This window comes from Diceros bicornis (assembly GCF_020826845.1).
Source record: "Diceros bicornis minor isolate mBicDic1 chromosome 30 unlocalized genomic scaffold, mDicBic1.mat.cur SUPER_30_unloc_6, whole genome shotgun sequence".
NCBI lineage: Eukaryota > Metazoa > Chordata > Mammalia > Perissodactyla > Rhinocerotidae > Diceros > Diceros bicornis.
In genome coordinates, this window is record NW_026690904.1 from 1,115,627 (window position 1) to 1,139,351 (window position 23,725).

The following is a 23,725-nucleotide window of genomic DNA, read 5'->3' on the forward strand; positions in this document are numbered from 1 at the left end:
AGCTCCACCCACCCATCCATCCATCCATTCACTATCCTTGCATCAACTACCCTTTCATCCATCCATTCATCATCCATCCATCCAGCATCCATCCGACCATTCATTTAATTGAGGAACATGGGATGAAAATTATGATGATTATGTGTACAGACCTTCCTTTGTCCTGACACCATTGAAGGCCTCAGGTCCTCTAACCATTACTATTGCCAAAGTGTTTCCCCTGAAATCAAGTACAGTTTCATTCTGATGATGCGCACATATTGCATGATATTCCCCAGGTTTTGGGTGTGACCAACCACCAGGATCTGGTTTCCCAGCACCAGCTCCCACCTCACCCCTGGGTCTGCTGGGACTCACTTTCCTTGAGAGGCTGAGGACCACTCTCAGGACTGAATGAGACCAGTATTTTCAGGGGTAGGGGAGAGGGAGGACCTAGACATGGGAATTTAAGAAGGAAAAGGCAAAGAGAGGGGAACTTGGGTCCTCAGGCCCGGGTGGACAAGACTGAGGCTGGCAAGTTGACCAGCTCCGAGAGAGGGACAGTGGGCATAGGGAGGCAAGTGGGCAGACAGGGGGCAGGAACCTTGTACTGTACAGTTGGGGATGCCTGGAGCCCAGGCCTGAGTGTCAGGGATGTCCAGGTCACATAAGTACCAACAAGAGGCACAGAGGGCTCACAAAGAGGTGAGGATGTGACGGTCCCTGTGGGAGGGTAGTGACTAGGGACTGGGTGGCACCTAGACATTTGCAGACCTCAAATATTGTTCCAACAGCACCATGGATTTTTGAAGTTGGAAACACGTTTTGTAACAATGTGTTTGATTTTTAATGGCAACCCCAGCGCAGTAGTCTTGCAAAATATAAACAAATAATAAGGACAACAGTCCTCACATTTATAGATGGGCTTATAATATACAAAGTTTCTTCCAAAACATGACTTTGGCCTCTGAGGAAACTATGTCTTAGAAAGGCTACCTGACTTGCCTATAACTTCACCAGGAGTAAGGGGTTAGCAGGGACCCGTTGTGGATGGAAATCTGTCCAAGGCCTCACTGAGTTCCTCTCTCCCCTGCTGGGCAGGAAGATGTCCCGCTGTGCCTGGGAGACACCATCAAAGACACAAGAGAGTAAATTCTGGCCCAAGTCCACCTGGGGTTCTGAACAACAGGACTGAGACCCTAACCCAGTGCGGGTGGCTGACCTGGGACACACACATTCCCACTGCCCAGACCTCCCAGAGACTCTCAAATGACCTCCACAGTGTGGGGAGGAATAAACTGGGTCCCTCAGCTCACAGCACGAAGAGCAGACTCAGTCCAGGAGTCACAAGGGACAGCTGCAGGGCTGGGTGGGGGACCCTACACCTGCTCCCTGCTCACCTGTCTGGCCCTTGGCTGACCTGGAGACAGGATCCTGCACCTCCCTCATCTTCATAAAGGCCCCTCATTTTTGCCATGTAGGTGGTGATTAAATCATTTGGGGAGGATCCTGTGAATTTAGGTTCTTAATTTTGCATAATTAGCCATCATTACTATTGGCTTTGATTTCTTCTGAGAAAGCTTATCTGGAAGGGAGCATGTTATCAGAATGGGAAGCAGTACACCTCTGCATTAAGAGCTAGCAAGATAAAGCAATGGCTTCCTCGTATGTACCCCCTACTCCCATGGTCTTTGCTGCCCCAGCCCCAAGGATCCTGGACCAGCCCCCGTCACTCCAACCTCCCCTGAGAGAGCTGGTCCTAGTCCAGGCTCCAACTCCAGCCTTGGAGCTGATGTCGCCACCCCGCCCTTTCCTACCAGACCTCTTGAACTACAAGCAAAGTGTCCAGCCTGCTCTGAATGTCCCCACCAGGATGCCCATGGTTCCCATTGCAGCCCCCTCACCCCCTTGCAGGCTGAATTGATCTCCTTTCCCTCAAATGTACCCCGACTCGTGTGTTCTGTATTCCCATCAGTGCCCCCAGTGACTCTGGGAGACCACATTGACCTTCATGTCTGCTACCCATACCACCAGGGCTGCTGGCCCCACACACGCCCCTAATCCACCTCCTCCCTCTATTACTGCTGCCCTTCCCTCGTTCCGGTATTGTGAGTACTGGGGTGACTGCACTGACTGACACACCCTGAGTGGTCTCTGCTTTCCCTGTCCCTCGTTCCTCCTCCATTCTTCTCCCAGAACTTTCTACCAAATGCAAATGGCATCATCTTGCTCCTGTGCATGTGTGGGTGCATTTGTGTGTTTGTGTGCATGTGGATATGCCTGTGTACACGTCTCTTTGTACATGTTTCTTTCTATTTGTATGCAGCATGTGTACACGTGCATATATATCTTTTGTGCCCACACATATCCATGTGTATGTGCGTAGACGCATGTGTGCATGTGTGTCTTCTGAGTGTGTGCATGTGCAGAGTTGTGTATGTGTCTCTGTGTGTGCATATTGTGCTGCATATGTGTCTGTGTGTGAGTGCATGTGTATGTGTGTGTGCCAGTGCATGGCAGGGGGAGGCTCCAGAACATTCCCACTGCTACCAAGTTCTTGCTCCAAGGGGTGCGTGAATCCAACTTTACCAGGCCCCATAACCTTCTGTGAACCCTCCAGTCCCAACCATGCTGCACCCCTGCTGGGGTGCATCATGCATATGGTAACCACAAAGCTCAGGGATCTCTTTTTTGAGACGTCTTCCAGCTGCTCCTGAGGAGGGTCAGCCATCCAGTTGTGTCCCCCTTTCATGGCTCCTCACACACCAATGACTCCATCCATGACTGCTGTAGGCAGGAAGGTATATTTGCATTCTGTGTGCACTGCACCACCCAGAGGTCCTTGGAATTGTTCATGTCAGAGAGACGGATCCTCACTGATTCTCTAACAACACTGCATGCAATGCCCTTCCCATCCAGTCAAGGGCCTGAACCTGTGAATATGTTAGGTTTCAAGGCAAAGAGACATGAAAGTGCTCATGGATTAAGGGGCTGGTCAGCTCACCTTGAGATGGGAGCCATCCTCGATTGTCCAGGTGGGCCCAGAGTAATCATATTTCTTACAAGTGGAAGAGGGCGGCAGGAGGGTCAGAGGAGAGAAGACGTGAGGACGGAGGCAGAGTCAGAGTGATATGATGTGAGGAGGACTCTGCTGGACACTGCCGGCCCTGAAGTTGAAAGAAGAGCCCAGGAGCTAAGGGATGCAGTGACCTCTAGAGGCTGGAAAAGGTGAGAAAATGGATCCTCTCCAGAGCCTCCAGAGGGAACCTGCATGAATTAGAAAAACCACACTGGTCTGTTGAAATTGGTGATTTGAGCAGCACCACTTCAGCTGAGTCAAGAAGGCGTCCCGTTGTCCAGCAGACAAGGAGGCAGGGCTGGTCTGCACAGAAAAGGTACAGGAGGTGTGTCTATGTGAAGATACCTGGCCCAGCCCCTGCAGGACCATGGGCAGGACTTGTTCTCCAGTCTTCAAGTGGACGTTTCAATGGGTTGTGATTCAGCCTGAGGTGGAGAGCACTGCCCCTGAGCATGAGATTGGCCTGTGAGTGTGTGTGTGTGTGTGTAAGTTTCTTAGGACTGTTGTAACAAATCACCACAATGTTGGTGGTTTAAAATAACAGAAACCTTCTCTCACGGTTCTGAGACCAGGTGTCTGAAATCAAGGTGTTGTCAGGGAGCTGTGTTAACACAGCGCAGATCCTAATGAATGATACCTGTGGCCTCAGCCCCATGTCTGAATGCCCAAGGTGGCCTACTGACTGGGCTCTTCCTAGGGTGGGACTGGGGCGTCCCACTGCCCCCTGCTTCCTGTACATTCTCCAGGACGATTGTCCAGATATTTGTGAATTCTGTGAACTACAGGATCATCACCTTGTAGTTTATTTCTGCTTAAATTAGCTAGAATTTCCTCTGGTATTTGTAGTCAATTACCCTCATTGGTCCAGATGCTCATAAAGAAAAAATTCACCCCTGTGACCCTTGCACTTCGAGATCAATGGCAAAAATAGCTTTCTAGTGTCCGTGGACTGGGTCTGTCAGACAGAAGGACAATGAAACGTACAGCTTGTGAAGGGAAATAGAAAGCTCCTGGAAGGTGCATTGAGAGCCTACAAAACTTTTATGATCCAAAGAATTGCGACAGGGACTCAGACAAGTCCATGAATGAGCATGTTCATTGCAACATTATTCACAATAGCCAAAGGGTGGGAACAACCCAACTGTCCACCAACGGAAGAATGGATAACCAAAGGTGGTCTCTCTGTGCAATGGAATATCATTCAGCCATAAAGAGGAATGAAGTTCTGACACACACACATAACATGGATGAACCTTGACAACATCATGCTAGGTATTTTCATATTGTAGGATTCCGTTTATAAGAAATGTCCTGAGTCAGCATATCCATAGAGATAGGGAGTAGATTAGTGTTAGTCAGGGGGTGGGGAAGGGAGGGAGAAGTGAGAAATGACCGCTAATAGGCATGAGGAAGCTTTATAGGATGATGAAAGTATTCTGGATTAAGACAGTGGATGGAGGAGGTGTGGCCAGGGGCTGCGCCTCTCAGAAGGGGCAGTGGAGGAGTTGAGTGGAGTTTTTGAACTTGATGTGGAGCAAAAGTGCAGTGATCAGCGACCTTAGCTGGCCTAGTGGCCTTTGCAACCCCCACCTATGGCTGGGACCCCTCAAGGCTGACCCCAGCAAGGTTAAGGTTGAGGTCAGTGAGCCCCCATAGGGCCAGCTTCTTGGCTGTGGGTCATTTCCTTCTGCTGAGTTGGATGGCAGGGCCTTTGAAGTGCTGGGCAGACTCAAACTGAGTTCCTCTGGGAGGAGACCAGCGTGACTCCTTCTCCAGATTGTTCTTCCCAACACTTTCGTAACTAGACTTCAGTGGGCAGGCAGCTCGTATGTGCAGACCAGTTGTTCCTAGGCATAGTGACCATGAGTAGACATGCACCGCCCTCTTGACCAGTGTGTGAGCAGGAGGAAGTCTGGCATCACCCACCCTGGGAACGACTGAGATGAGGGGGTCTCAGGGTGAGTAGCATTGAGAAGGGACAGCTGAGGGGAGGCAGTGACAGTCAGACTGGCCCCAGGACAAGCTGCAGCAGGTCGGGGCTGTGGTTTGACCACTGACCTCCCTCTTCTGAGTGTCCCCTCAGGAGGGACATTTCCTGGACCCGGAGAGTCTGCTCCCCAAAGGTGAGCAGGGGCATTTACTTGCACACATGACACAGCAGATGGGCTGTGTTGTCCTCACAGAGCACCGCTCAGAGCCTCTTCACAAGAGAGCTTGCCACTGAGCTGCAAGACCAGCAGCTGACTGAAGGCCATCAGTGGCAGTGCCCCAGGATGGAGCACATGGGGAGATTTGGGGAGGAGGGCGCTGGGCTGGCCTTTCCACTCTGAGGCCTCCTCCAGGGGCAGCCATGGCTCCCACCTCCCTGCTGGGCCAGTGAGGCTCCTGGGAGGGTCTCCTGCCTCTTTGGGCTTCCTTCTCCTTCATATCAGGCATCAGCCCCCACACCCCTCTCGCTCTCCTACACAGCTCAACAGCCACTTCCCAAAGGACCCAACTGAGTAAGAAACCAAAAAAAGGTGCTAGGAGTAGAAAGGGAGAAATAGAAATGTTGTGTCTGCAGGAAAGATGAACTCTACATGGTCAAACCCCTTGGGGTCCCAGTGTCTCCATGATGAGCTCTCTGGATGTCATGTGTGTTCCTGGAAAAAAGGCTTTGCTGTATTGTATGTGTAGGGAGTATCTTGTTCTTGCAGACATAGCGTGAATGTTCCAGTGTGGGAATGAAGAGTGCGGCCAAATGGGGCGGCCACAGAGCCTTGGGCCCCAGCATTTCAAAAGGCAAGCATATGCTTTGGTTCATACTTTTTGAAGCTGAGGTCCAAGTTGTCACTGCTAGAAAAAGTCCCACCCCAAAACTAGAGAGTATGGGCGTTGACACCAAGTAGGTCAAGAAAGGATCGGATGCCCATAGACAGCCCGTGTTAGCAGTGTGTCCTGTCCAGCCAGCAGGCTCAGAGCCCCACATCATAGCATCTGGGTCCTCAGCCACTGGCAGCACTCTTGTATTTCTCAGGCCCGGCACTCGATCAAGGTCCTGCAAAGATGAGCCCCTCAGATATGGAAAACCGTGAACACAATTCTTACAGGGTTATTTTGTCATATTGTTTTAATAATGCGGCACATTAGCACCAAAAGTCTGTCTTATTTAAGGACATTTGGGGACAAATATTCTAAAGACTCAATCCATTCCTGAGAACTCCACCCTCTATTTTCCCACACCTCCTGAGTGGTGCCTGCGATGGGTCTAAAGTATTCCTTAGCATCCTTTTCATCATTGCCCCTCTGGCACCTGCCACAGGCAGACACTCCATAGATGCAGGTGCAGTCAATCCAGCCCAGTGTCTCGTCTGGGGTGGGGAAAGACAACAGCAATCAGAAGAATAATAATAGGTGAGCATCGGCACATACTATGTCTTCCTGAGTCCCCCTATCCAGGAGGCACTTGACCCATGGTCACATAGCTGGTCGGGCCTGTCTGACTCCTAAGGCCCAAGCCTTGGCCCCTGCTCCCTGGGAATTCAGAGAGCCCAGAGGTGAATGGGAGTGAATGGGGTCACAGGAAGGGTGCTCTGGTGTTGTTGACACTGGCTAACCCAGAAATAGCTGTCATGCATCTCCAACATCCCTTCTCCTCTCAGGACTGCTTCACCATCCATTTGGTCTCAGTTGTAAAGATGAAATGTGTCTAGTCAGGAGTAATGAATGACAGATGGAAGATGTTATTTTCCCCCAAAAAACATCCTCGGTTCTTTTGGAATCCCTGCAGTGCAACTTGGACCAGCAGGTTTGGGGAGCAGGTAAGCACCCCACTGGTTGCTGGTCTCCTCTTGCATCAGGCCCAGTGGAGGTGTTGGGGATGGGCTGGACAACACCTGGTGTGGGCCAGGGACTCTGACACCCACTGGGTCCTAGGAGCACCCAGCTTCACCGTGCATCCACACAGACCAAGGCAAGGAACTGCCATTGAGGATGGTTTCCAAGTCTTCATGGCTGGTTTCTCCTAAATTTTAAATGGCTCCAGGGGCTCAAATCTTCCCCCAGTGGCCCTCCCATGCCAGGGTGCAGGGTTTTCCAGTCTGATGTCTACAGCCTGCGGGGATGCGTTTGGGCTCTGGATGGTCACCTGGATCCCACAGCAGCAAGTAAATCCCAGAAGGAGGCGAGGAGCTGTGAGAACCAAGGCTATTTTAGTTCTGACATGTTAATTTTGTAAACGTGTATGAACTGTGCATTAGACACCAGCTTTTAGTCACTCCCATCTGATCTTTCCACGTTTTTCTCCCCTCCAGATAACTCTTGTGTTGTCAAGCTACCAGACCATAGTAGTGTGTTTCCTCCTTCCAGGAGAGGTTCCTCTGTTGTGGGGTCCCACCTTGCCTATGGGTTCAGAAGTCCAAAAGATAGATTGTGTTTTGAGTGAGTTGTCAGTGTCTCTGCATTCTGCCTCTGTCTTCCCTGGGCGAGGTTGAGCTGAGGCATGTGGAGCATCCCTGGGGCTCAAAGTTCACAGAGACTGGTACCCGACACCAGTCCCAAGGCTCTAAAGGCAACGACTGGCCAACTCCCAGGTCCTCAGGGCCACAGGGAGCTGTGTGAGGCTGTGCATGCTTCCTAAGCACCAGGTGTGAATGCTGGGAGGAGATCCAGGCTGAGCTGTCTTCAGGGGGACTCTGCCTACGATGAGAGTGGACCTCAGAGGCCAGGCCTGAAGGGCTGTCACAAGCTGTCAGCTCAGAGCACCATCACCTCTGTCCGGGGCTTGAAGACAGAGACCATCAGCTGGGGGGAGGTCTGAAGACCCACAAAAGCACTTCCTTAGAAATGGGGTAAGCATTTGGACCTCCACTGAGCCCAGTGGGCACCCAAAAGAAGAGTCAAGAAAGGATTTTGCTTCTCTCTAGCCTTTCCTCTGTGGCCTGTGTTGGCCCCACAGGCTCATTTGGAAACCTGGTACACGTGGGAGAGGGACAAGTACAGCAGCTGCAGCAGCACTGGTCTTTCCTTCTGTCCTGCTCCCTGCCCAGCTCCTGCCCCTCTGGTAACAAGACTAATGGGGACAGACTCTGTTCTTCTGCTCCCTGGTGTGGGCATCGGACTGGAATCATGTTTTAAACCTGTTACTTTCCCAGGAAATGACCAAGTTAAGTATCTGAAGAGGTGGGAAGGGACTAACGGCCAGACATAGTTGGGTATGAACTTGGAATTCTTCCTCTCTTCCTCCTGCAAAACTCACAGTGGTGGTCCCCAGGCTCACTGGCAGAGCCCAGGCAGGAGTCTCTGCAGGCTGGGGTGAGTGTCCACTACTCGCTCAAGGAAAAGGGTGGAAACTAGTTTGGCATCCAGGGAGGGTGAGCCACCAGCCAGATAGCTACCATGGACAGGCTGCTTAGAGCTAATGCCCCAAAGTACGTGATCATAGAGCAGGGCGCCCTTGAAGACTCCAGGGAGGCAAGGCCAGTGTGCGCTTCTCGTTGAGCTTCAGGTGCTGAGAAAGACAGGTGTATGGCACCCACAGACGCAGATGTGGCAAGAAAAATGAAGAGTCGAGAGCCAGGCAGGGCAAGGCACACTCAGAACTGCAGGACAAATTCCCTTTGATGCTACTACATGCAAAACAACATGTATCAGTTTCTCTGAGACTAAAACAAGCGAAATCAGATGTTCTGTGCTGCTGCGGCTCCAAAGACTCTCTGAGGCACCACATGTGAATTGTGGCCTACAAAAGGCTGCTGCTGGCCTTTTGTAGGCCTCTCCAACCAAAAGTGAACTCTGGTCACCCATCATCATAGCTGCCATCCTGGGTGCTTGAGCCCACCTGGGGGACTGTTGGGAGAAGGAGGTACCCCAGAAGACAAGGAGGAAAGAAGGAAATAACTCCACCCTAAATCTTGCAGTTCTGCCCAGAAACCAGTGCTGAAGTGACATTTCCCATGACCAGCTTGCACGTGCAGCCTCCACCCTCATGCCACACACACTCTGGAAAAAGAGGGGGTGTGCAATAGGAAGATCCCTGCTGCTTGTTCTAAAACTGATCAAATGTCGGAAAGCACTTAGTGAAGACTAACTAACTGCTCTAAGATTTCTGATAGATTTTTCTTTATAATTTCAATCTCTTTTGTGTAAAAATTCCTGATTTCATTGAATTGTCTGTTTTCTTATATTTCATTGAGCTTTTTTATGATAGCTATTTTGAATTCTCTGTCATTAAGGTTATACATTTCTGTGCTTTCAGGGTTGATTTCTGGCTGCTTGTCGTTTTCCTTTTGGTCTGGAGATTTAGTATATTTCTTGGAAATCTTTTCATGTCAGTACATGTGGATCTACCTTATTGTTTCTAATTGCTCTATAATATTCCACAGCATAGAATTACTATAATAGTTTTAGTGTAAAACTGTCATAGAAATAGTGATATTTTTGAAATTTAATTTTTTTTATAATATTTTCCTTTTTTTAATAACATTTGAGTGTGGGATTTTTTGTTTGTTTCCTTGAAGTTGGAATTTTCTTTTTCTTTCTGTGTTATGGTTGGTTTCAAGGAGGAACATGAACCTTCTTTGGTCATCTTCAGACAGGTGTCTTCATTTATTTACTCGTATCTTTGCATAATCTAATTGTAAAGAAATTATGTTGTATTTGGCAGCATTTGGGAACTGTTTTATTGAAGAGATTATGAAATGTAGATTGATTTGTACTATTGTAAGCAGTCACTTGTATGACTGTTTTTGGAAATCTTGCTTTGTTTTGTTTTGTTTTTTTGTGAGGATGATCAGCCGTGAGCTAACATCCATGCCAATCCTCCTCTTTTTGCTGAGGAAGACTGGCCCTGAGCTAACATCCATGCCCATCTTCCTCCACTTTATGTGGGACGCTGCCACAGCACGGCCTGAGAAGTGGTGCCTCAGTGTGCATCCGGGATCCGAACCCAGACTGCCAGCAGCGGAGCGCACGCACTTAACCACTATGCTGCGGTGTCGGCCCTGGGATAGTCTTCACTGTACACATACTTGTGCATTGAGACTTTTGAACTTTAAAATTATACCACTTTTGATTGTTACAGTGTCTTTTCAAACAGAAACATCAATTTTAAGCAGTTTCTATGAGAAAGGAAGCAGATACCATCCCTACTGGGACTAAGCACTGGTACGATTTGATTTAAGTTGCATGAGAAGTTGATGATTGTATCTAAGGCACCATTGTTGCTACTAATATTATTACTACTACACTTACGACTCTGATAATGATACTAGTAGTATAGTAACAAAAATATTTATTAAGTATTTATGTGCCAAGCACTTGGCATAGTGGTATCTCATATATCTAAATAGGCATTTTTACAATATCATCATGTACTTTCTCATTATTGATATTGCACAATAATTATCACAAATGGTCAAACCATGGTATAAGCAAAAGGTTAGAAACAAGCATTTGATTTACAAAAAGGAAGCTTTCCCATTCCTTTGGAGATTCCTTAGCCCTTCTTGAAGGAAGACAAATGCATCCTCTTGTGGGTATCACCAGTACTGCTTCGACTGGCTGACATAATTAGCTGTGCGACTTTGGGATATTAATAAATGTCTTTCAGCCTGTTTCCTTACAGTAGAATGGAGAAAATATTGCTTACCTTGTAGGAATGTTAGGGTGAAGTGAGAAAATATACATAAAGTGCCTGAGAACTTTTAGGTATTTAAAGTGAGCAACTTGAATTTTACCCATGTATAGCAATGATTGTCAACAGGGTTGGAGGAGAGGACATGTTCTCCTATAGAAGCCTATCAGAATTTATTTTAGTTTTTATTTTTTTGGTGAGGAAGAGCGGCCATGAGCTAACATCCTTTGCCAACCTTCCTCTCTTTTTTTTGCTTGAGGAAAATTGGCCCTGAACTAACATCTGTGCCCATCTTCCTCTATTTTGTATGTGGAATGCTGCCACAGCATGGCTTGATGAGTGGTGTGTGGGTCTATGCTCATTATCCGAACCTGCAAACCTGGGGCCACTGCAGCAGAGCATACAAATCATTACACCACTAGTCATCAGAATTTCTGAGTGAGGCCTTTTTAAAACCATATATGATCTCCCCCAAATGGACATTCTTTTCTCCTCTTTTTCTTTCTTCCCCCTCTAAACTCTTGAACTATGGCTATGTCAAACAACTTTTCCTCATGAAAGACTTTTATGTTGGGATAGAGTGGAAGAAAGCTTGAGAACTTTTGATAAAAGTAGTAGTTTCCAACTTCCCTGTATCAGATCACTTGGGGATCTTTATCTAAGCAGATTTCCTGGTTGAACTACCTAACAGAAGTTCTCAAACTCTAGTATACATGCACAAGAAGTGCAACTTCCTTTGGATTGCTGATAGTGAAAGGGAGAAGGGAGGGGGAGCGAGGAGAGAGATGAGTTTTGCGTTTAAGAATGAAGAATCCAGTTGACTTTCTGTGAATTTTTAAGGGTCGCATTCTGCTTTACTATGTCTCCTTGTACCTAACTACCCTTATTTATGCATTGTGAAAGATTGGATCTGTGAAGAAAAAATCACAGGGACTGACGCCCTGTTAAGGGAAATGCTCTTGACTAATAATGCCAAAAACCACTCTCCTAAACAACTCCAAGAAGGTGTAGTAGGTTGACACTCCTTTTTCCCCTTTAGTAGTGCAAAGAGATGTTAGGCTCATTGAAATCTTAAAATCACGCAGAATTTCCCTGGGGATATAATAATGTTTTCGTGAATATAATTTTAATAATTCTCTTTGAGTTTAAGGAGTTTTAACCATTTATTTCTGATATGCTTGTATCTGTTACCTCATCGGTCCTACGTTATATCACTGAACAGGTTGTGTGAAAGGTCGATAGAAAGAAGTCAGAAATAAGTGCCATGGAATAGAGCAACGGACTTGCGGTTACTGGATAGTGTTCTAGATCACCACTGTCAAATAGAAATAAGACGCAAGACACACATATAATTTTAACATATAATTTGAAACTTTCTATAGCCACATTAAAGTAAAAAGAAAGGCAAAATTAATTTTAATAATTATTTCATTTAACCCAATATATCTAATATATTATTTCATCAGGTGCTCGATATAAAAAACGATTAATGAGATATTTTACTGTTGTTCCATACTAACTCTTAGGAATCCAGTGTATATTTTATACTTACTGCACATCTCATTTTGGACTAGCTACATTTCAAGTGCTCAACAGCCAGATGTGGTTAGTGTCTGTTCTATTGAAGAGCACAGGATTGATATTATTGAATAACAGCAATCTGCTGAGTGCTTATAACCTATAAAGGGGGCCACCCTTATAGATATCAACAAATTCCAATCTTTCAAATGAATGTGACTACCAAAGGCAATACTTGGGTATATTTTCATATTTCAATCAATTTTTAAAATCTTTCTGAATCACCAAGGAAATGAACCTGGTCTTTGGGTCATTAATGTGATTTCTTAAATGAGATATGTTTTGTTCTTTGTGAAATAACTATTACCTAAATGAATTTTTCTTAAGGACCTTATTTTAAGTATGGCCAAAACTATGGCTAGGATTGAAAGTTTTACGTTTAAAGAAACATTGATTTCTTGATTTGTTTGGCCTGTAGTCTGATAGAGCAATGTTACTTCTTATTTGATAAGCTGTATAGAATTTAGATTATGACTGCTAAGTTTCCCCTTTAGCATTTTCAGCTGTCCCAGTAAGACATTTGGATACGATACAGATTCTAGAACGCTTGACTCTACTCTCTGCCAGTGAACTTATACCATATGCAGAAGTATTAACATCCAATATGAACCAGCTATTGAATTCAGGCGTTCTGTGGAGAATGCTTCAGTCAATAAACTATGGATGGTTCTTAATACCGTGATGCCTAGAAGGTAATTTCAGTGTATTGTTACACGTAATAGATAAGTGTATAGCAGTGATTATATACAATAACCTAAACTGAATGGTTGAAAAAAATTGTTGAGTGTTTAACAATATAAATCCCCTCTGAAGACTACTAATTAAAGAGTCATTATAACTTTCAGAAAAAGCATAAATTTGATCTTAAGAAACAGAGAGAAACTATAAAGTATTTCCAACTTGAGAAACTTCTTTAAAAGTGAGTTCTCCTCTATAGGCATCTGTCACTTGTGGCTAATTGTGATTTAGATCACTATTGTGTCTTGCATCATTGTGGTGGCTCCCAATTTTGCTGCACATTAAAATCACATGGAGAGCTGTTAAAACTCTTGATCCCCAATTGTAACCCATGCCAATTAAGTCAGAATGTCTGCGGTTGGGAGTCAGGCGTTAGTATTTTTTTTTAAGTTTCCCCAGTTGATTCCATTATGCAGCAATGTTTAGAGAACACTTGATTAGTTATTTCTTCTTTAGTCAAATGGGTCTCTGCTGGTCCATAGATTGCATCAGAAACACCTGGTCAGCTCTGAAAAACAGGATACTGGGCTGGCCTTCCCTGAGATATCAGATGCTTTATTTTTTCCCCCAAAGCCCCCGTAGATAGTTGTATGTCATAGCTGCACATCCTTTTAGTTGCTGTATGTGGGACTCGGCCTCAGGATGGATAGAGAAGTGGTGCCTCGGTGCGCGCCCGGGATCTGAACCCGGGCCACCAGCATCGGAGCACGCGCACTTAACAACTAAGCCACGGGGCCGGCCCGAAAGTTGTTTACTTTTGATAATTATTTTATTGGCTTCCTAATGATCAAACTGATGTATCATAACCGTATAGGGTGCTATTTCTAGACCGGGAGGTTGATGACTTTTTTCAGGATTACAATAGGCAATGTTATCAATTTAGGTATTTTTACTTTTTCTTTCTTTTAGATTACTCATTTAGGATAAATTTTTGAGCCTGAGATTACTAAATTAAAAGGTAGAATTTATTTTTAGCACTGTACATTTTGCAATTGGGGACGATGCAGTAAAACTGAAAGGGAAGCAAACAAATCCACTCTCCTCCCGCTGCTCCCCCTGCAGCAAACCTCTCCCCAAACTAGGTGCTCAAACTTGAGAAACTGTCTCACGTTTTACTTTTTTGAGACACTCGTATCGGAGCCAAGCTTAGGCTATTCAGAAATTGACAAAATCACAATTTGGAGAGATCACGATTAACTCCCTACCTTTGAGGAAACTGAAATGTTCTTCATGGCAAAGAATAACAACCCGGTTTTAGGAGGGACAGAAGGCGGATGAGCCTTGATGGAGCAGAAGTGACTGGGGCGAGAGCGCTCTACAGATTCGCTCTGGTGGAACTCGCTATCCGGGGAAGCCTGGAACATCCTGAGGTTCTGCGGCCACTCGTCAACCAGCCTTGTCCTCTGGCCAGGCTCAGGCATTTGGTAGTTCCCGCCTCCGTCTGTGCGACACCCGGGCCGCCATGAAGTTCGGAAACGTGAGCTGAGCGGCACTGACGGGCGCTCTGGGAAGAACCTGGCAAGGCTTCAAAGGGTTTCCTTTCGATGGTCTACAGACCTGAAGAATGAGACTGCGAGTTTCCAAGGAAACGGTTGCACGGGTTAAGTTGCCGGTTTCAAAATCTCAAAACGGAGAAGACTTTTCCTTTAAACCCTGCGGTCTGCTCGCGTCCCTCCCTCTTCAAGCGTTCGCCTCAGGGCCACGAAATACTTTGCGTTGGTTTTTATTGCGGAGGCTTCCCTCGGGGGCCAGCGTTCTCGCCCCCAAACCTCACGCCGGGATTGGTTGGTTGGTTTCTGTTCTGGTGGGTGATTGGGTGCTGGGAGTCGAGGGGGTGGGAGGAGGGAATTCGTCCGCAAGAGCGCTTGCGCGCGGCCTGGAGAGAGCGGAGGAGGGAGCGGGCGAGGCGCCGGAGTCCGCGCTCGGCCGGGGAGTGGCAACCCGGTGAGGAGGCAAGAGGTTTGGGGCCTCTCCTCTCTGCCAGGCTCCGCAGTGTGTGCTCGCAGATACCATTTCCTTTTCTCCCAGGACTCGGAGCCCAGGCAGCGCTGCCTCGGTTTTCCTCAGAACAGGCCAGCCTGTCTCTCCTGGGGCTGCGTGCAGCCTGCCCGAAGAGAGCCTTCTGCTCTCGCCTGGCCGCCGTGCGGGCCGTCGGGGTGACCGCGTCCCCGGGCCTCGGGGTTCTGAACACGCGGAGGCCGGAGGGAGCCTGTCCCGACCCCTGGGGAGAGGCCCCGGGCCCCCTTGGCCCTCCGCTGACTCGTGGCGGCGGGGACGACGGCGGGAGGTGGATGGGGGCTCGTGCTTTATCCACTGGGGGATTGCGGTGACTTGGGGGCGGGATGGATTTCTAGGCTGTATCTGAGGAACTAGCCGGCGTTGCGTTATTGGCTTCGGTGAAGGGGTTAGAGTCCACCAAATCTCTACTCAAGAGTTGCACAGATAGAGTCACAGAATATTAGAACTGGGAAATACCTCAGAATAGTGGTTATTAGCTTGTTTTGGAACACAGGCTAGGGGTCAGGGTATAATTGGCTTCATAAGCTGTTGAATTACCCCTTTAACCATCCCTCCATCCCCAGGTCGAATTTACCGTTTTTTTCCACTATTGCAAGGAAGTCCTCAGTTGATAACAGTGCATATCAGTGTCCCCTCTGTTTTCAGTTATTTTATTAGGATATAGTTCTGGGAATGAGAAATCCACGGACTTTCTCTTCAGAGAAATGCAGTCATGTACCAAGACTTCTGCACACAATAGCAAGAGAGCACAGTCTCTGACTTCCGTCTCTGGATCCTAGATTAAGCATAGGTGGTTTAGAAGAGGTGGGGATTAAAGTAGATCACCTCATCTGTGTCAAATACTGGAGTTTAGGCACGTTCTCTCCATTACCTTACTTAATTCTTAACTCAATGCCTGGCTAATTTTCATCAAAACTCTATCAGGTAGATAATCTTATCTCCATTGCACAGATGAAGAAACAGACTGAGGTTCAGTGATTCACACAGTGGGACTCACACTTAAGCTTGCTTTACTCCAAAGCCCATTTTCTTTTCATTATACCCTTCTGACCTTTAAATCAGAATTATCAAGCACCTACTGTGTGCCGAGGCATTTTCTCCCTTACAACAGCTTTTCAATTAGGGATTATTACAGATAAGGATCTTAGTCTAGAGAAGTGAAGACATGATCAAGGAAACACATCTGAGTTGTGGGAACCTGATCTAGAACTCGTACTTCTACCTCCTGGTCCACAGCTTTGGCAGAGTAGGGATACAAATCCGGATTTGTCAGATTCTGAGACATGTTCTCAACCACTGTGATGGTTAAGACTAGGAAATTTTTTTACTTGCATTTGTTTCGTTTATACATTTAGGAATCCCCTTTTTATTTCTAGACTTCTGTCCTAGTCTAGTTGGGTATCTGGTTTTCTTTGAATGGCATTGTTTCAGTCTTGATTTTCGTTTCTGCTGCAGTTAGGAATCTAAGTAAACAAGAAAGCATGACTCTTCAATATGGTCTGAATATACAGTTGGTGGGGTGAAGATGAACTTTCCTTGTAAAGCTTGTCCATCATAGCTTGCTATAATGAATTCTGCAAATATTTTTCATACTTAAGTCTTCGTTAAGATAAAGATGCTGATAATTCATAACGTATACTGAATCTGTGACTACATTCATTTTCTCAGATAGTAAATGGATTGAAAATATTTGCTGGGTTCATGGAAGAACATGTAACCTTTCAAAAAATAATCCTGATTGCTATAAACTGTATATGGTTAGGAGGCAAAGGGGAATATTCTGAAAACTATTCTCAGCTCATTTGGCACTTCTATTTACTTTACGGAATTACTACCTTCTACAAAGTATTTACTGTCTTTTACACAGAATACTATATTTCTCACAATATTTTTTGAGATGTTTCAATCATATAGAAAATTAATAGACAAATGAGTAAGCCAACTTTCCAGAGTTGTTCAATCTTAATCTTTTGCCATATTTACTTTATACCTTGTTTGCAAGTAACATTACTAGTATGCTGAATTTATTCTTTTTCTTTCCTAGACGTGTTGTTATACTTTTGTTACATACGTATGTATCCGTAAACAATATAGAGCATTACTTTACCTGTTTATAAACTTTGTACAATGATATGATACTGTACCTATATTTGTTCAGAAGTGTTTTTAGTTGCTTAACATTATTTTTAAGAAGTAGCCTTATTGATTGTTCCTCTATTTTAATTGCTGCGTAGTATTCCATTGTATGAATATACCAGAATTTTTTTATCCATTTTCCTTTGACAGACATTTAAGTTGTTTACATTCTTTTGCAATTCTAAACAATGCTGCTATGAACTTTCTTATGCATGTTTCCTTATGTTCCTGTGGGACAGGTTTTGGATATATACATAGGACTGGACTTCCTGGTGTTGGGTATCTTCAACTTTGCTAGAAATTGTTAATTTCTGTCCAAAGTGGCTGTAGCGATTTACACTCCCCCTAGCAGTATCCTCCATTAAGTTTTCATCCATGATATTAGTGTACTCTAGTTTTACAGAAATGACGGTGCTTGCATCATTAAGGTACAAATTGCTTTGTTCATTTCTTTTATGCCTATATGCTTTTAAGTCCAACATAATTTTAGGGAGAAAGATAAAGGCATAAGGTCTAGATTGAACTAAATACTAATTCTCCCTTCTGCTATTGCTATGTTCCCTCAAGTACAACCTTACTTCTTGTTGTGTTTGTACTTGTGATGGAGACAGACCCTAATGAAGTAAATTGTTTACTGATTATTTTTTTATTGTTTTTGTGTCAATAGATTGTCCGAGGATTAAAAAGTAAGCAGCACTGTTTGTTGGAGAGCCCTACAGAAAGTGGGAAAAGCTTAGTTTTACTTTGTGCTGCTTTAGCGTGGCAACAGTCTCTTCTTCGTGGTAAGTATTTGGTTGATATATTCAGCTTGATTATTGGGACTGGAAAAAAATATAATAAAGTACTTTTTATCCAGAATGATTCATTTAAAGAAATAGCAGTAACTAAGAATATACTTTTGGTCTTTCTTTTAATCCTCCCTGCTTGATATTTTAATAAGTCTGAATATAAACAAATACTCAAGTGGTTGTGCCTTTATTACATTATTAATTTTTGACTATTATCTTTTTGTAAGTTATGCAAATTGATGATAATTTCTCTATAAATGTCTCTGACATCATAAGTGTTTCTCTCCTGTCCTAATTTGATGCTACAGATAGGGTGACCAACTTGTCCAGATTTGCCAGGTACTTTCCCAGGTTTAGCACTGAAAATCTTACAGCCTGGGAAATCTCCCAATCCTGGGCAAATTCGAGTGCTTGCTCACTGTAGCTGCAGAGGATGATTAATGTTTTTTGAATTAGAAATATTATAAATAGAGGTTCTTTCACTTTTAGGGAAGCCAGCGGATGAAAGCTTAAGCAAAAAAGCTGAAGTACCATTGTCACGTGGTTGTATGTGCCATTCAAAGAATTTTACAAACGATGACGAGGACCGAGGAACTTCACGTCATTTCAGCAGTCCAAGTACACCACCTTCTGAAAGAAATGGCACTTCATCAACTTGTCAAGGTAGGTTATATTTTTGCCTGGGTCTGTTGGTATCTGTAGTAGGAACCTTCATTACTGTTGTTATGAGACCTAATTTGATAAATTTGATGAGCATAATTGATTAGGTACCTCCATCTAATTTCTCTGGAATTATTTTTAGAGAACACAAGAGTGGTCAGAAATCCTTGGACTACTTTATTCTTGGCTTGGCTTTTAATTGATTTGGACATTTTGCTAGCTTAAATCATTTTTTGAAGCAGGCAAGGCAAAATAAATGATATTCAGAAATTGATGTTATTTGTAGGCAGGATTGTTAGTTATAGGTTAGAATTTTAGAAAACATTGATTTGTATTGTAAGACAAAATCTAGTTAGCCTCATTCATTCTTGATAAGTTTGCATGAACTTCTGAAGCCAGTATCCTGTATGAGGATGAGATATGTTTTAGGTATGATCCTTGACTAGTTCTAATTAGGTTTATTTAAGAGAAATATATTAAGACTAACATAAGACTATTCATTTTTAAAACATATTTCTCTGGCTTTGACTATATGGAAAAGATTGATCGTTATTTGCCTAAGCCAGAAACCTAGGAGACATCCTGTACACGTTGCTCTACCTTATTTCTCCATGCAAATCTCTATCTCCATTGACAACTCCCTGGTCCAAACTACCATCTCTTGTTTAGCGCATGCAACAACTTCTTTTCCTGCTTTCACTCATGCCATTCTTTAACTAATCACTGGCAGGGAGAAAGGAGGTGGCCATGACTGACTGAAGTCTCAACAGTATCCACTTCCTAAAATCAAGAATGGAGTCATCTTGCTCTAAAGCACATGACTATGTGTGGATGAGGGTGTCTGCTGGAACCCAAGTGTGATTCTATTAGGAGTGAGGAAGAGGAGATGGAATAGTTACTGGAGAGGTGACCAATAGTGTTGTCTACACTGTTTTGACCCTTATCCCTTTTGACTTCCTTGCCATTCCTTCAAAGGGTCATGCTTTCTTCTGCCTCAGAGCCTTTGCTTGTGTTAGTGTCTCTTCTGAGGAAAGTTACATCTTCAACTTGTTATCCTCCTCTTCCATTAGGAGTTGCTTAAGTGTCGCTTCTTTGAGGGAGCCATACTGACCTTTCCGTTAGATCAGATTTGGTTTCCCTGTTATTTTGTGTCATCTCACTGTGTTTGTCTCCTTGACAACACTTGTCTGTGAAGTTTTTATTATCTATGTGTCTGTGTGCATCTTTTATTAATCTCTGCTTCCCCTAGCAGACTGTGTTCTCCATGAGGTCAGGAACCATGTCAGTTTGTTTACAATTGTAACCCTGGAACCTAGCAGAGTGCTTGGCATATAGTTGGTGCTAGATAAATATTTGTTGTGTGAATGAATGGAGTTGATTTTGAGCTAATTATAAGAACTATGGTTTACACTATTTATATACAAACTGTATTATTTTTAGAAAAGCTTTATTGAAATATACTTGAGAAAACAAACTGCATTTATTTAAATGGTATGCTTTGATAAGTTATGACCTCCACCATAAGTTGTACCTCCATGAAACATTCAGTCAGTGTCAAGATAGTGAACATATCCATTACATTCAAAAGTTTTCTCATGCACCTTTGTTATCCCTCCTTCCCACCCCTCTGTGACTTACTCTTCCCAAAGAACCACTGATTTGCTTTCTATCACTATAGATTAGTTTGCATTTTCGAGAGTTTATATAAATGGAATCAGACAATTTGTACACTGATTTTGTCTAGCTTCTGTCACTTAACGTGATTCTTTTGAAATTCACCCATGTTGTGTGTATCAACAGTTTGTTCCTTTGTGTTGCTGAGTAATGTTCTGCTCTGTGGATATACTACAAATTGTTTATCCAGTCACGTGTTGATGTATATGTGAGTTGTTTCTAGTTTGGGGCTATTACAAATAAAGCTGCTATGAACATTTGTATGTAAGTCTTTGTTATGGACATGTGCTTTCTTTTTTATGGGCAAATACCTAAGAGTGGAGTGAGTGGATCACTTATGTTTAACTCTTTAAGAAACTTCCAAACTGTTTCCCAAATTGTTTATACATTATAACATTTTACATTCCCAACAGCAGTGTCCGAGAGTTCCCATTTCTCTACATCTTTGCTTACACTTGGTATGGTCAGTCTTGTCAGCCATTCTAATAGGCATGTAGTGTTGTATCTCATTGTGGTTTTAATCAGCATTTCCCCGATAACTTATGATGTTGAGCGTCTTTTCGTGTGCTTATTAGCCATCTGTATATCTTCTCTGATAAAATGTCTGTTCGAATATTTTGCCTGTTTTTTTTTATTGTTAATTTTTGAGAGTTCTTTATATATTTTGAATACAAGTGTTTTTCTATCAAATATAGTTTTAGTTTTTACCGTTAGGTCTAAAATCCATTTCGAGTTATTTTTGGTATATGGTGTCAGGTATGGATCCAAGTTCATTTATTTAGCCTATGGATATCTCATTGTTCAGCACCATTTATTGAAACGGCTACCCTTTATCCACTGCATTGCCTTTGTGCCTTGGTAAAAAATCAGTTGTCAATATATACACAACTTGCATTTTAACATCATTGTGAGTTTGGGCTGTTTAGAATAGTCTCTTGAAGCATCAGATGCAGTAAATCAGGGTTGTATTCTTTATATTTTTAAGCAAATTCTTTAATAATATATAAGCTAAATACAGAAAAGCATGAAAATCCTAAGTGTATAGCTTGATGAATTTTCACAAAGTAAACACAGTCATGTATCTACCACCTAGATAAAAATAGGACATTACCAACACCCTACAGCCCCTTCTCATGCTCTTTTCTAGTCACTCTCCTTTCTCTGCGCAGGTAATTGCTCTCCTCCCTTCTGTCACCATTGATGAGTTTTGCCTCTTTATAGAAATGGAGTGATATCTGTACTCTTGAGTCTGCGTACTTTTGCTTAACATTGTATTTTGGGGATTCATTTGTGTTGTTGCATATAGTAGTAGTTCTTGTTGTGGTATATTATTTCCTTCTATGAACATATCACAGTTTATTAATCCGTTCTGCAGTTATTAGACATTTGGATGGTTTCTCCTTTAGGCTTTTAATGTTTTTATGAGCATTCTTGTTCATTCTTTTGCAAATAGGTAAGTACTTTCTGTTGGCTATATCCCTAGGAATGGCATTGCTGGTCATAGTGTATGGATATGTTCAGCTATAGTAGAGACTGCCAACATTTTCCAAAGTGGTTGAACCAGTTTATGCAACCCCTTCACTACATCCAGTAGTATATGGTAATTACTTTGTTCAGCAGTCTTGTTAAGACTGCTTGATATGTCCAGCCTTCTAAAATTTTAGCCATTCTGGTGCATGGATGGTGTTCTTGTGAGTTTGAATTGGTATTTCTCTGGTGACTAATGAGGTTGAGAATCTTCATATATGTTTATTGGTCATTTGAATATTCCTTTTAGTGAATTGTCTATACAGATTGCCCATATTTCTATTGGGTTGTTTCTTACTGATTTTTATGAGTTTTTTTTTTTAATATATTCTGGCTATGTCTTGTTTCTTTATAACTTTGTATTTTAAAGACTTAACCCCTCCAATAAGCTTCCTGCAAATGTCCCTGCTGTAGAGAACAGGAAGATAAACCTTTTGGTCTATGCAAATAATATGATTTTTTTTTTAATAAATTGAGGTGAATCTCATTTGGCATATGGCAGTTCAGTTTTTCTAAAACTAAATTATTGTTTCTGGTAGATGTTCCCTGGCCTTTAATGGGCCCATGCCAATTTGCCCCTTGATTTATTTGGGACAGGGTTTCTCAAAAGTGACACTATTAAAATTTGAATGGGATAATTCTTTGTTGTGGCAGCTGTCCTGTGCACTGTGGGATGCTTAGCAGCATCTCCCAGGCCTCAACCCACTAGAGGCCAGTGGTACCTACCCCCCACTTTGTGACAACCAAAAATGTTTCCAGACGTTGCTGAATGTCCCTGGGGTGGGAGGTGAGGGTGTTAAAATTGCCCTGGTCGAGAACCACAGATCTAGATTTGTTTTGTAGGTATTTTACCAGTTTGCCAGGAAATTACAGAGCTGAAAACTACGTGTGTTTTCTAAAATACATATGGAAATACAAAGGACTGAGAATAGCCAAGATATTTTTTAAGCAGCAGGTCAAGGTGAGAAGACTTGATCTATGAGATATCCTGATTTATTATATATAAAGCTATAGTAACTAAAGCACTTTGGTATTAGCACAGTGTTAGACCAGTGGAAAACAGCAGAGAACCCAAATCCAGTTCCACGTGTATCCAGAAACTTGATTTCTTTTAATAGAAGTTCTCTTACAGAGCAGAGGGCAAAGGAGGGGCGTTTCTTTAAGTGGTCCTGGGACTATTAGATATCAGTATGGAAAAAATTCAAATTGGAACCCTACTTTACTCCATATACAAAAATCCATTCCAGGTAGACTAAAGACCTAGGCATAAAAGGCAAAACTATTAAGATGTTTGAATATAGTGGTTTTCAAATGATGTTCTTAAGAGTCTTAGAAAAAACATGGCTTGTAGTGGGAAGGGGACAGTGGATCAGGGAAGTTCTAGGTCTTGCGTGCTCTTTTGGAAATTTTAAACGCTATTTCTTAAAAAACTGTAGTCCTCCTCAGAAAAGGCTTGAAAACCCGTGCTGTGTGGCACAGATAGCCTTCTGTGTTTGTGCAGACTCAAACTTGTTTTTTTTTTGAAAATAGTATTGGATTTGCTTATAGGGCTTTCTGCGCTAGTAGTCTGTAAATCCTTCAAGACCAGGGGCTGGTTTCTTTTCATTGTTTTTCCATGGGGTCTGGAATTGTATGGACTCAATAAAATAAATGCTTGTTAAATGAATTCAAGCACTGGGAGAGGAGGGAATGTATAGAGAAGAGCAGAGAGGAAGGAAGGTTCTTTGAAGAACACTCTCATTTACAGAAAGGGTGAAACCATTGTATTGGAATAGTTAAGAACCGTGTTACAGACATTAAGGAAAAAGCAAATGCATTTATTCTGTTGCAAGAATACAGAGTGTTATGTTTGGCTGCATACCTAGAGGTTATGCTTATGGATTTTAGAATCAGACAGCAGGAGTCAGTCATATCTAGGCTCTGCCTCTTACTAGC